At 40.9% G+C, this 14,037-nt stretch overlaps 1 non-coding gene across 1 annotated transcript; it reads left to right on the top strand.

The window, feature by feature from the left end:
- Nucleotides 1-7,973: 7,973 nt before the first annotated feature.
- Nucleotides 7,974-8,080, top strand: LOC141675814 (small nucleolar RNA R71). Its single transcript, XR_012556446.1, has one exon. It is a non-coding gene; the product is annotated as a small nucleolar RNA R71 (small nucleolar RNA).
- Nucleotides 8,081-14,037: the final 5,957 nt, after the last annotated feature.

Genomic DNA, 14,037 nt, shown 5'->3' with positions numbered 1-14,037 from the left:
CCAAATAACTCAGAAGTTGGAAGCCAAACAGAAATAGAAGTCTAAAATAATAAATCTGAATTTACGACCCTGCGCGGCCGCTCAGCTTTCCTGAGCGGGCGCTCAGCTTCCTGCGCGGGCGCTCATACCCCTTCTGGAAAATTTATCTGTTTTGCTTCGTTTCTTCGCTGTAATCTGCTCCTACCTTCCCACTTGCAACGCTAAACACATGCCAAGGCTTATTATTGATGAATTCTCTCCCGAAATGCAACTAATACCCTGAAATGCACAAACACTAGAAAAACGTATCAAATACACAAAATACTTAATTTCAAGACACCAATTTAAGCTATTATAAGACGTTCTAAGTGGTATAAAATGCCACTTATCACACCCCCAAACTTAAATCGATGCTTGTCCTCAAGCGTCACAGACTCAAAAACAAAATAAAAATATGCATGAATGCAATCTTATGAAATGCAGCGATCCCCTTACTACGACCAAACCAACCAACTTATGACATCTCAACAAATGCAATTAGGCGAATAAAGATTAATCGAATCATACAAACTAACATACAGCCAGATGCGTGGTGTGTGCAAATGCTTAACAGATATGCTTCGAAACTAGATCAATTATCATGACTCAACTATCCTCAAGGCAATCGCATGACTATACGAAGAATAAAAATTCTAGGCACAAAGTGACTTATAACACTTCAAGAATCCTGGAGCTTATTATGGAATCATGCTTTTTATTTAAATGCTTATTTGACCGTGCAATGAGTGAGGTCCACAAAAGACTTATACAATGGCATCCATGTAGCGAGCGTTAGGTTATCGGATCCCAGACTATAAAAGCCTTAGGTCACTAGGCACAAAGTCCCCTAAGAACTTAATAACTCGAATACCAAAGAGCCCACTCTTGATCAATTATGCATTAACTCTTTATTGTTTTCTTCTTCTTTTTTTCTTCTATCTTTTTTTTTCTATATTTTTTTTCAACTTTCTGAGCAAGTGCGTTTCGCTCCATCTTGCTCAACCCTAGACTACTCGCATAAACATACGAGCCGACTACTAGCCATTTGACGCCTAGCCACAATTAGCAATGAATTCCATTTTTCACTCCATTTTTTTCTTTTCATGCCTTTTATCACTAAGAATCTATTATAAAATTCTAAGCATAATCAATAGATTAACCTCGAAAACCATTAAACCATAACAACAATCTAGTCCTTCAGCATTCTCTAAGACTTAGTGAAATTACAAGTGTTTCTAGCATGCATGTCACCTTACACGACTCAACATCAACTTTAACGCTATCACTACACTCGCATCAACATCACAAATCAATTGGTAAATCAGCAAAAGGGATCATGGTCTATGCATGAGCTACATGACATGATAAACAAATAAAGCTATAAATAAAAAAAAAAATCTATATGACAAAAATTATGCAATTATATGAACTAACTATCATGAATATGCAACTACATGACACACACACAAAATATTCCTTAACTACCACCCCCAAACTTAAAATCTTCACTGTCCCCAGTGAAGGTAGTAGAAAGGAACACAGGGTTTACCTATTCGGAGAGATCATCATCATCATCCCCCTCAGAGGGTGGTGTATCAGGAGGCGGATATGCAGAGTCCTCACCAAAAATTGGCCACTGGATGTCAGCTCCAAGGCCTCGAAAAGCAGTCCCTAGTGCAAGGGTGAGCTCCTGAGCAAACCTGCTCTGTGTCTCGTACATAGCATCCATCCTCCTCGAAAGCCTCCTATACTGGGCATCAGCTATCCCAGCACCCTCCTGAGCTCTAGAAGAACCAGCCTCATCTCGCCTTGGCCTCGCCATGGTAGCACCTCGTGCTAGACGCCCTCCTGGAAGACGATAACCCAGCCCATGCTCCTCGGGCTCACCACCGGTCCACTCCTGCATCGCATGCAGAGTCCCGGAATCAATAGGAGCGGTCGGCAACTGCAACTACTCATGAGACGACCACTGAACTCCCACCGCTCGGCAGAGCTTGGTAACCGTGGATGCATACGGGATGTTCACGTGCTTAGCTCCCCTTAAAAACTTCAAAATTCCTTGGTAGATGAACTCACCAAGGTCCACATAGCACTCCTCATTCAAAATTCCCCACAACAACTGTGCTCTCTCAATTGTGACCTCATGTGCATGCGAAGTAGGCAAAATATTAGCACAAATAAAAGCATTCCATGCATGGGCATACCTATTCATGGCGATCACCGGAAAGTGACGATACTCATTAGTTCCAGTCTTGAAGGTCCAAACTGTGTCCGACCTACAGAGAGTAGCACAAATCAAATCCAAGTCAAAATCCTCAGCAGTCTTCTCATTCCAGTTCTCCTCCGCGGGCTTCCTCTGTTTCTGCCCAATCACACGGCGAATCACTGCAGGGTGATAATCAATCGTCATCCCCCGGACCACAGAATACCTATTCTTCTCGGCCTTCGCGTTCGCATAGAACTCACAAACCACGCTCATCGGCACTGCTTTAGGAGACTCACAAAAAGCTATCCACCCCTTCTCAGCAATCATAGGCAACAACTCACCATCCCTCCCCGATGGTAAGAACCCCCTCTCCTTCAAAATCGGTTTACCCAGAAGCCTAGTATACTCCTCCTCAGCAGCCCTATCATTCAAACGAGGCCTCGCAGCAATACCCCTTGAGGAATCAGCAGTAGGGACAGTGCTGCTGCTATCGATAGTCCTTGATCTCTTGGGTGCCATCGAAACTAAGTAAAAGTGTTAAAGATTTGTGTTTTTGTGTTTGGGAGAGAGTTTAAGGTTTGAAAGTGTATGGAGAATATATGGGATAAGTGTATGTATATATAGGGTAGGGATTAGGGTAAAAATTGATTAGGAGTGGGTTTGAGGGTTAAAATCATGGGGTAATGGGGAAATAGGTCGTGGGTAATGAGGCTGTGTTTTTATTTTTTGTTTTTCAGCTTTGTTTTGGTTTTTATTCGGACTAAAAAAAATTCTTCCAGTCGACCCCTGAGCGGTCGCTCAGCCAAGCTGAGCGGGCGCTCAGCTTGTTGAGCAGTCGCTCAGCAGAGCTGAGCGGGCGCTCAGGGGGTTTCTGGAATTTTTTTTCCAGGCTCCGTTTTTCTGATTTTTTTGTGGTTTTGGATAGGTTATTAACTTCTAAGGGTTCCTGTAACAATAAATCATGGGTTGCCTCCCACGAAGTGCTTCTTTTTCGTCATTAGCTTGACGTTGCGTACCTTCCTCAAGTTGACAATAAAACGGTACTAACCACTTCCCGATTTGCCGTGTCCTCATAGTAGTGCTTCAAACGCTGACCATTAACCATAAATGCTTGGTCCGGATCATTCTCAAAAATCTCCACCGCTCCATGTGGAAACACAGTTTTGACAATAAAAGGTCCCGACCACCTTGATTTCAACTTCCCAGGAAAAAGTCGGAGACGAGAGTTGAATAAGAGAACTTGTTGCCCCGGCACGAATAACTTAGGATGTAGCTTCCTATCGTGCCACCTCTTCACTTTTTCCTTGTACATTTTGTTGTTCTCGTACGCTTGGAGTCGAAATTCATCAAGTTCATTAAGCTGAAGCATTCGCTTCTTTTTAGCTGCATATAGTTCCAGGTTCAACTTCTTCAATCCCCAATAGGCCTTATGCTCAAGCTCCGCAGGTAAATGACATCCCTTACCATACACAAGTTGAAACGGGGACATCCCAAGTGGAGTTTTGTATGCTGTTCTGTAAGCCCAAACAGCTTCATCGAGCTTTAAAGACCAATCCTTCCTTGACGGACAAACAACCTTCTTTAAAATGCGCTTGATCTCTCTGTTAGACACTTCCGCTTGACCATTTGTTTGCGGATGATAGGCAGTAGTAACTCGATGATTCACATTGTAGCGCTGCATCATAGAAGTAAACTTACGGTTGCAGAAATGCGACCCTTCATCACTTATGATTACTCGTGGCGTTCCAAACCTTGTGAAAATCTGCTTATGAAGAAAATTCAACACTACCTTTGCATCATTTATCGGTAGAGCTTTGACTTCTACCCATTTTGAGATGTAATCGACTGCCAGCAAGATGTACTGATTATTGCAGGACGAGACAAAAGGCCCCATGAAATCGATTCCCCAAACATCGAAGACCTCGACTTCAAGCATCACATTTAACGACATCTCATCTTTTTTCGTAAGATTTCCCACTCTTTGGCAACGGTCACACCCTAAAATGAACTGATGAGCATCCTTAAACAAAGTAGGCCAGAAAAAACCTGCTTACAGAATACGAGCTGCCGTCTTTTCACCACCATAGTGTCCACTATGGAGTGGCAGTCTCGTAATATCCCCTCCGTCTCACAGAATGGGATACATCTCCTGATGATCTGGTCAGCTCCCTGTCTAAACAAATACGGTTCATCCCACATATACCACTTTACCTCATGCAGAAACTTCTTCTTTTGAGCTGTGGTCAAATTATGAGGCATTATATTGCTGACAAGATAATTCACAATATCTGCGAACCATGGCTCCTCCTCCTGAACTGCGAACAACTGCTCATCCGGAAAAGATTCGTTGATCAATGTCTTATCAAATGAAGTAGACTCGGGATTCTCCAATCTAGAGAAATGGTCAGCTACTTGATTCTCGGTACCTTTTCGATCCTTGATCTCTAACTCAAATTCCTGTAGCAAGAGCACCCAACGAATGAGTCTCGGTTTCGAATCCTTCTTGGAAACCAAATAGCGAATGGCCGCATGATCAATGAACACTGTCACCTTTGTCCCAAGCAAATAAGATCAAAATTTTTCGAAACCAAACACTATCGCCAAGAGCTCCTTCTCAGTAGTGGTGTAGTTCATTTGGGCCCCATTTTAGGTCTTGCTAGCATAGTAGACCACATGAAAGAGATTATTCTTGCGCTGCCCAAAAACTGCGCCCACCGCATAATCACTTGCATCACACATCATCTCCAAAGGCTCTGTCCAATTAGGTGTTGTAATAACTGGTGCAGTTATCAAACTCTTCTTAAGAGTCTCGAATGCCTTTAAGCAGTCATCATCAAATTTGAAAGGCACATCCTTCTCAAGCAAGTTGCACAGTGGCTTAGATATCTTCGAAAAGTCCTTGATGAAACACCGATAAAAATCCGCATGACCAAGAAAACTACGGATTCCTTTTACAGAAATAGGTGGTGGAAGATTTTCAGTGACTCCCACCTTGGCTTTGTCCACCTCAAGATCCTTGCTAGAGACCTTATGCCCAAGAATAATGCTCTCACGCACCATAAAATGACACTTTTCCCAATTGAGCACCAAATTAGTTTCCACACACCTTTTGAGTACTACACGAAGATTATTCAAACATTCATCATACGAATGTCCAAAGACGGAGAAGTCATCCATGAACACCTCGACATTATTTCCAATCATGTCAGAGAATATAGCCATCATACATCTCTGAAAAGTGGCCGGTGTGCCACATAACCCAAACAAAACTCTGCAAAAAGCAAACGTGCCAAATGGACAAGTGAAAGTAGTCTTTTCTTGATCCTCTGGTCCAATTCAAATCTGATTATACCCTGAATAGCCATCCAGAAGACAATAATACTCATGACCGGCCAACCTGTCAAGCATCTGATCAATAAATGGAAGCGGGAAGTGATCTTTTCTTGTGGCCTTGTTCAACTTTCTGTAATCCATGCATACTCTCCATCATGTGACTGTTCGAGTGGGGATGAGCTCATTCTTCTCATTTGCTACCACAGTAATACCTCATTTCTTATGTACGCATTGCACGGGGCTCACCCAAGAACTGTCAGAAATAGGATAAATGATTCTTGCATCTAGCCACTTCAGAATTTCTTTCTTCACCACTTCTTTCATGATAGGATTAAGTTTGCGCTGTTGCTCAACAGTCGGCTTACTACCCTCCTCTAGCAGAATCTTATGCATACAATATGAAGGGCTGATCCCTTTGATGTCTGTTATAGTCCATCCGATAGCCGATTTGAATTCTCTCAAAATCCTTAAGAGCTTGTCCTCCTCAATACCTGAAAGGTCAGATGCAATAATAACAGGTAAAGTAGATGCATCACCTAAAAAAGCATACCTCAAGTGTTTAGGCAATGGCTTAAGCTCCAAGGTAGGTGCTTCCTCAATAAATGGTTTGAGCTTTCCTTCAGCATTTTTGAGGTCAGAAGTACCAAGAGATTCAAACGGCATGTCTAGCTTTCGCCTCCAGGGAGAAGCATTAAGATATTGTAGTTGCTCATTGCCATCTTCATCATCACTGTCAAAATCCCCCACTAAGGCCTTCTCTAATGCATCAGACATTAGCATATGATCGAGTTCTGAAGTAACCGCAGAATCGATCAAATCCACTTTTAAGCACTCCTCATCTTCTGTAGGGAATTTCATTGCTTTGAATACATTGAATGTCACATCCTGATCCTGCACCCGCATAGTAAGTTCACCTTTCTGCACATCTATCAAGGTATGGCCGGTAGCCAAGAAAGGTCTTCCCAAGATTATGGGAATCTTCTTATCTTCCTCGAAATCCAAAATAACAAAGTCTGCAGGAAAGAAGAGCTTATCCACCTTTACTAGCACATACTCCACTATGCCTCTTGGGTAAGTAATAGAACGATTAGCCAATTGTAGAGACATGTAGGTGGGCTTTGGATCAGGTAAGTTCAACTTTTTAAAGATAGACAACGGCATCAGATTGATGCTTGCTCCCAAATCACAAAGACACTTGTCAAAAGACAACTTGCCAATGGTGCAAGGAATGGTGAAGCTACCTGGATCTTTAAGCTTTGGAGGTAACTTTTGTTACAGCACAACACTGCATTCTTCCGTTAGAGCAACAGTCTCAAGGTCATCCAGTTTCACCTTCCTTGAAAGAATACTCTTCATAAATCTCGCATAACTAGGCATTTGCTCCAAAGCCTCAGCGAAAGGTATATTGATGTGAAGTTTCTTGAACACCTCCAGAAACTTACCGAACTGCTTATCCAGCTTTTGTTGTTGCAATCTCTTAGGGAAATGTGGTGGAGGATAGAGCTGTTTCTCCCCTGTATTACCCTCAGGCAGAGTGTGTTTAACAGTAGTCTTCCTTGATTCTGCCGCTTTCTCCTTTTCCTTAGCGTCTTCATCACCAGCTTCAGCTTCTCCTTCGTTTGCTTTCTCAGCATCAACAACTTTCCTAGACCTTAAAGTAATAGCCTTGACTTGCTCTTTAGCTTCCTTCCTGCCTGGCACTTCATTGTCACTGGGAAGTGTGCCAGGTTGACGATTGAGTACTGCATTGGCTATTTGACCGATTTGATTTTCCAAGGTCTTGATAGAAACCGCCTGACTCTTGCATAACAGCTTAAGTTCCTCAAAATCAGCACTAGAGGGTGGAGCTGCACCTCCTTGTTGAGGATATGATTGCCTTTGAGCATAATGCTGTGGTTGCTGGAATCCAGGTGGATTGAACTGTTTACTCACGCCTTGCTGATATGGTTGCTGAATAGCATTTTAATTATTACTCTAGCTGAAATTTGGATGATTTCTGTTGTTAGGATGATAAGTAGCTGGCACAGGCTGTTGCTATCGCGGATAATTGTTTACGTACTGAACAGATTCGTTAACAAGAGAACACTAATCCATAGCATGAGAACCTGCACAAAGCTCACAGACCATAGCTATCTGATTGACTCCATAGGTAGCTAGAGAATAGACCTTCGTAGACATCGCTTGGAGCAGCGCTGCAATAGCTGTAGCTGCATCGACTTCCAGAATACCTGCTACCTTCCCAGGCATCATCCTTTAAGTTGGGTTTTGATGCTCATTTGCAGCCATAGTCTCAATAAGATTGTAAGCCTCCGTATAGCTTTTGGCCCACAAAGCGCCTCCAGCTGCTGCATCGAGCATGGGCCGAGATTGGGCCCCCAAACCATTATAGAAACCAGTGATCACCATCTAATCAGGAATTCCATGATGTGGAAACTTTCTCAACATCTCTTTGTAACACTCCCAAGCTTCGCACATAGATTCTGTAGGTTGCTGCGCAAACTGAGTAAGAGCACTCCTCATAGCCGCAGTCTTTGCCATTGGGTAAAACTTCACCAGAAACTTTTACGCAAGATCTTGCCAAGTAGTGATGGACCCAGCTGGTTCAGAATGTAACCAGTCCTTAGATTTATCCCTCAGAGAGAATGTGAAAAGCCTCAGCTTGATAGCCTCATCAGTCACACCATTGTATTTGAAAGTACTACAGATCTCGACAAAATTCCTTATGTGCATGTTGGGGTCTTCAGTCGCAGCACCACCGAAAGAAACAGAATTCTGCACCATCTGAATAGTGCCCAGCTTGATTTCAAAGTTATTGGCCTCAATAGCCGGGTGCATGATGCTAGACTGAATATCATCAATTTTAGGCCGAGAAAAGTCCATAAGAGCTGGATCTGCCGAAACAATACGATCACCCATGATTAAAGGTTCTTTCTGCTCACTTCCTGAATCTGAATCTTCAAAATCTATATTCTCCGGAATATCAAGAACTTCGTCTGTCTCTTCAGCTGTATCTAAAGTCCTCTTACGAGTACGAGAACGAGTTTGCATAAACGCTCACTAAAGTACCTGAAACACAACCAGAAACAATAAGTACACACGTCTTAATCACTGAGTCCTAATGACCAATGATGGTAAGTACATAAACTAAACAAATACGCCGAGTCCCCGGCAGCGGCGCCAAAAACTTGTTAGGGCGAAAACACGCGCACACGCAAGTATACGCGTTCAGTATACGCGTTCGCAAGTAATATAGAATACTTTCTAGTTCGTTCCCACAGAGACTCAGACTAATTATTGTTCAATTAACTCACTCACCAATGTATGATTACTTCTCAATGTTAAGACAATAACACTTAGAATTGATTAATTAATTATTAAATACAATTAATTACTATAATTAACCACTTAATTAACACCCAAATTAACAATATTAAAACACTCATGAGATCACAACTTCATTACTACTTCCTTCAATAGCTCTTGTTATTACCCTTAGCATACAATAATGATGATATTAATCGAATAACACGAAACTGATAAAAGCCAACTTTCATTGTACTAATACCATTCTACCAAACATCCACAATTAAGATAGAAGTTGAATATGCATCAATTATGTTGAGTCCCTAAATGTCTACAGAAATTGACAACATAACGATATAAGCACAAGTTATTCCTTTTTGATTACATAGGGCGAATAAAACTGTTAGAGTTACCCACTGATCATGCATATCCATACATGAACATATGCTAGCATGGCAAGTTCTAAATCTCAAGATCCACCATCGCTTCACAAGAGATTAACACCCTATCTTATATGTTCCCGATGCACATAAGACGAATACGCACAATCAATACTAGATATCATACAATCATCACACACTAAGGTATTAAACAACTAACTAAAGAATTCCATAATAAATCCGTTACGACCCCATGATCACGATTAGCCCATGATATCACTCATCGTCATCATGGGTTCATATGAAAATATGATAAATAAACACAAGAGAATAATAACTAAAACTACTTATATTAAACCAGAGTACGTCACAAGAGTAAATAGGTTCAAGTAAGAAAACTAGCATCCAACGTTACAACGAAATAAAGAATCACAAGAAAATATGCTTCCTCTTCGTTGCGGTGCTAAAACGGTCTTCTTCCTTATCTCCTTCGCTCCTTGATTAATACAACGATCCAACCTTTGTGAAACGTCTCTGAAATCTACTTATATAAGAGTCCCATAAAACCCATATAACTCAGAAGTTGGAAGCCAAACAAAAATAGAAGTCTAAAATAATAAATCTGAATTTACGACCCTGCGCGGCCGCTCAGCTTTCCTGAGCGGGGGCTCAGACCCCTTCTGGAAAATTTATCTGTTTTGCTCCGATTCTTCGCTGTAATCTGCTCCTATCTTCCCACTTGCAATGTTAAACACATGCCAAGGCTTATTATTGATGAATTCTCTCCCGAAATACAACTAATACCCTGAAATGCACAAACACTAGAAAAACGAATCAATTACATAAAATACTTGATTGCAAGACACCAATTTAGGCTATTATAAGACGTTCTAAGTGGTATAAAATGCCACTTATCACTAACCTCTGAATATGAACATTTTAAATCCAGTCCATGAGAAGGAATTACTGAAGTGTTCGAGAGGTACAATGCTTTGATCAACAACCTGAACATAAATGGAAAATACAATTCAATCAGGGAGGTCAACAAAAAGTTCCTTTTAACACTGACAACTCATCTTGAACATAGAATCACTGCCATAAGAGAAGCGAGAGATCTGAGTGAGATTTCTTTGGAAAGGCTCTATGGTGTGTTAAAAACCTATGAGTTGGAGCAGATTCAGCAGAAGGAAGTCTACGGGAAAGGTAGAGTGGTCAGCACATCTACTGCTCTAGTAGCTGAATAACAACAACAACAATCTCAACAGTCAGAGAGAATGGTACAGTCTTCCAAGGCTGAAGAAAATGTGATAGTAGCAGAATTTGATCCTCCTACTACAAATCAATCCGGTGATGATTTTTACTCATTGGAAGAGCTGGAGCAATTGGAAGATGAGTCAATGGCCCTGATTGCCAAGAGATTCTCCAATGTCAGATTCAAGAGGAATCCCAAGTTCAAGTACAAGTCAACTACAACAGATTCCAGAAAGGTGGATCTTCATCCTCTAACACCAGCAGTGGTGGATAAAAAATAGGGTTGGTTGATCGGAGCACCATTCGATGCTTTAACTACAATGAGTTGGGACACTTTGCCACATAAGGCAGGAAGCCACAGCAAGTAAGGAAGAACTCTTATGATTCAAATCAGAAGAGTAAATCTGAAAGGGCTTACCTGGCAAAGGGAAGAAGCTGGGATGATACTGATAGTGAAGATGAAGAAGTTGGGAATCTTGCTCTTTTGGCTAATGATGGAAATACTTCATCGTCAAGAAAAGAGGTAAAATTTACTGATGCTGAATTAGTTTATCATCTAGGAGGCTCCTTAGATTGTGCTCATCGTGATAATGAAATGTTAATTCAATAAATCGAAGACCTTGAGAAAGAGGTCAATGAATTAAGACTTGTGCACATTAATCAAGACAAATTAAAAGAACAAGTATCTTTTCTAGAGAATAGAGTTGACTGTTATAGATAACTCGAAACTATTCTCAAAGACAAAATCAGCGGTCTTGAGACTAAGGTTAAAGCTTACTTTAATTCTTGCTCGAAGGCTAAAGAGTTCTACAATAAGCAAGCTATTAATCAAACATCTGGAGTAGGTTATGATTACAATGTTGCTATTGGAGAATTAGGCATAAACTCCCCTCCTCATGTCTGTGCTAAAGGTAGGGAAGTACCACATATGCTTAAGGGTGTTGATAAACCCCTCTATAAAGAATCAATTGCTGAACCATTTGATGATACCTCATTTATTATTCAAGAAGAAATACGTGCTGAAGATCTTGCTAATGAGAAGGTTGTTTCCAAGCCAAGTGTGTCAAAAGCTTCAGTCAAATTTATGAAAGCAACTAAGACTAACTCTTTGGAAAGGCTCTATGGTGTGTTAAAAACCTATGAGTTGGAGCAGATTCAGCAGAAGGAAGTCTACGGGAAAGGTAGAGTGGTCAGCACATCTACTGCTCTAGTAGCTGAACAACAACAACAATAACAATCTCAACAGTCAGAGAGAATGGTACAGTCTTCCAAGGCTGAAGAAAATGTGATAGTAGCAGAATTTGATCCTCCTACTGATCCTCCTACTACAAATCAATCCGGTGATGATTTTTACTCCTTAGAAGAGCTGGAGCAATTGGAAGATGAGTCAATGGCCCTGATTGTCAAGAGATTCTCCAATGTCAGATTCAAGAGGAATCCCAAGTTCAAGTATAAGTCCAACTACAACAGATTCCAGAAAGGTGGATCTTCATCCTCTAACACCAGCAGTGGTGGATACAAAACAGGGATGGTTGATCGGAGCACCATTCGATGCTTTAACTGCAATGAGTTGGGACACTTTGCCACAGAAGGCAGGAAGCCGAAGCAAGTAAGGAAGAACTCTTATGATTCAAATCAGAATAGTAAATCTGAAAGGGCTTACCTGACAAAGGGAAGAAGCTGGGATGATACTGATAGTGAAGATGAAGAAGTTGGGAATCTTGCTCTTATGGCTATTGATGGAAATACATCATCATCAAGAAAAGAGGTAAAATTTACTGATGCTGAATTAGTTTATCATCTAGGAGGCTCCTTAGATTGTGCTCGTCGTGATAATGAAATGCTAATTTAACAAATCAAAGACCTTGAGAAAGAGGTCAATGAATTAAGACTTGTGCACATTAATCAAGACAAATTAAAAGAACAAGTATCTTTTCTAGAGAATAGAGTTGACTGTTATAGATAACTCGAAACTATTCTCAAAGACAAGATCACCGGTCTTGAGACTAAGGTTAAAGCTTACTTTAATTCCTGCTCGAAGGCTAAAGAGTTCTACAATAAGCAAGCTATTAATCAAACATCTGGAGTAGGTTATGATTACAATGTTGCTATTGGAGAATTAGGCATAAACTCCCCTCCTCATGTCTGTGCTAAAGATAGGGAAGTACCACATATGCTTAAGGGTGTTGATAAACCCCTCTATAAAGAATCAATTGTTGAACCATTTGATGAGACCTCATTTATTATTCAAGAAGAAATACGTGCTGAAGATCTTGCTAATGAGAAGGTTGTTTCCAAGCCAAGTGTGTCGAAAGCTTAGTCAAATTTGTGAAAGCAACTAAGACTAACTCAGACACACATGAGTTGGATAACAAAAATGCCATGTCTACCATACATAATTTGCCTGTTGTTAATTCCTCTCATAAAGTATGTGGTGCTCCTAATTGTATGTCTTGTGCTTTTAATTTGATGTATGCTTATTTTAATGGTAAGCATGTTTCTAGTGATAAGACTACTCCTCGTCAGCATGTGAATAATAGGAAGCATAATAGGTCTAAGACTGCTAGTCCTCCTAAAGCTAGAAAGGAGACATTTGTGCCTAAGCCTAAACAGAAATTTGTTAAGGTTGTTTACAAGGTCAAATGTCCAGTCGTTGCGAAAGTTGAGAACATAAAAGTTAAGAATGTTGTTTTGCCTGATAAAGGCCAATTCTACAAGTATGCCGGACCCAACCAAGTTTGGGTTCCGAAGAAGGTCTAATCCATTTGTATTGCAGGGCATTAAACAGGTGGAACCGCTAGTATGGATTCTTGACAGCGGATCGTCAAGATATATGACCGGAGATAGAGCCCTGATATCAAATGTGGTTGAGAAAGCTGGCCCAGTGGTTACCTTTGGAGATAACAGCAAAGGTTTAACTGAGGGATATGGCTGTTTGCAAGCTGGAAATGTTTTCATTGATAATGTGTATATTGTGCAAGGACTTGAACACAATCTACTTAATATCAGTCAGTTTTGTGATAAGGGCTACTATGTTTATTCGACAAGCTGAAGTGTCAAATCCTGCATAAGAAAAATGAACAACCCTCCTTAATGGGAATCCGGAAAGGAAATCTGTTCGTAGCTGACATGAACTCTGGAAGCAATCCTGAAGTCAATTGTTTCTATGCAAATGCATCGTCAAACGAGAGTTGGCTATGGCACAAGAGACTTTCCCATCTCAATTTCAAAACAATGAATTCTCTTGTTAAGAGAGAATTGGTCAGAGGTCCGCCTCAACTAGAATTCTCCCCAGAAGGACTGTGTGAGGCATGCCGGAAAGGAAAGTCAAAGAAAGCAAGTCACAAAGGCACTGACACATCCTCCATAACTGGTATTCTTCAATTATTGCACATGGATTTGTTTGGACTAGTTAATGTTCTTTCGATGTCAAAGAAGTGTTACTGTCTTGTGATAGTTGATGACTATTCCAAGTATACGTGGGTTTTATTCCTTCACTCTAAAGATAATGTCCCTGTTAGAGCGATAAGGTCAGATAATGGAACA

The sequence above is a fragment of the Apium graveolens genome, chromosome 7 (assembly GCF_009905375.1).
Source record: "Apium graveolens cultivar Ventura chromosome 7, ASM990537v1, whole genome shotgun sequence".
NCBI lineage: Eukaryota > Viridiplantae > Streptophyta > Magnoliopsida > Apiales > Apiaceae > Apium > Apium graveolens.
The sequence above is the reverse complement of the archived record's forward strand: the minus strand, read 5'-3'. Positions and strand labels throughout refer to the sequence as shown.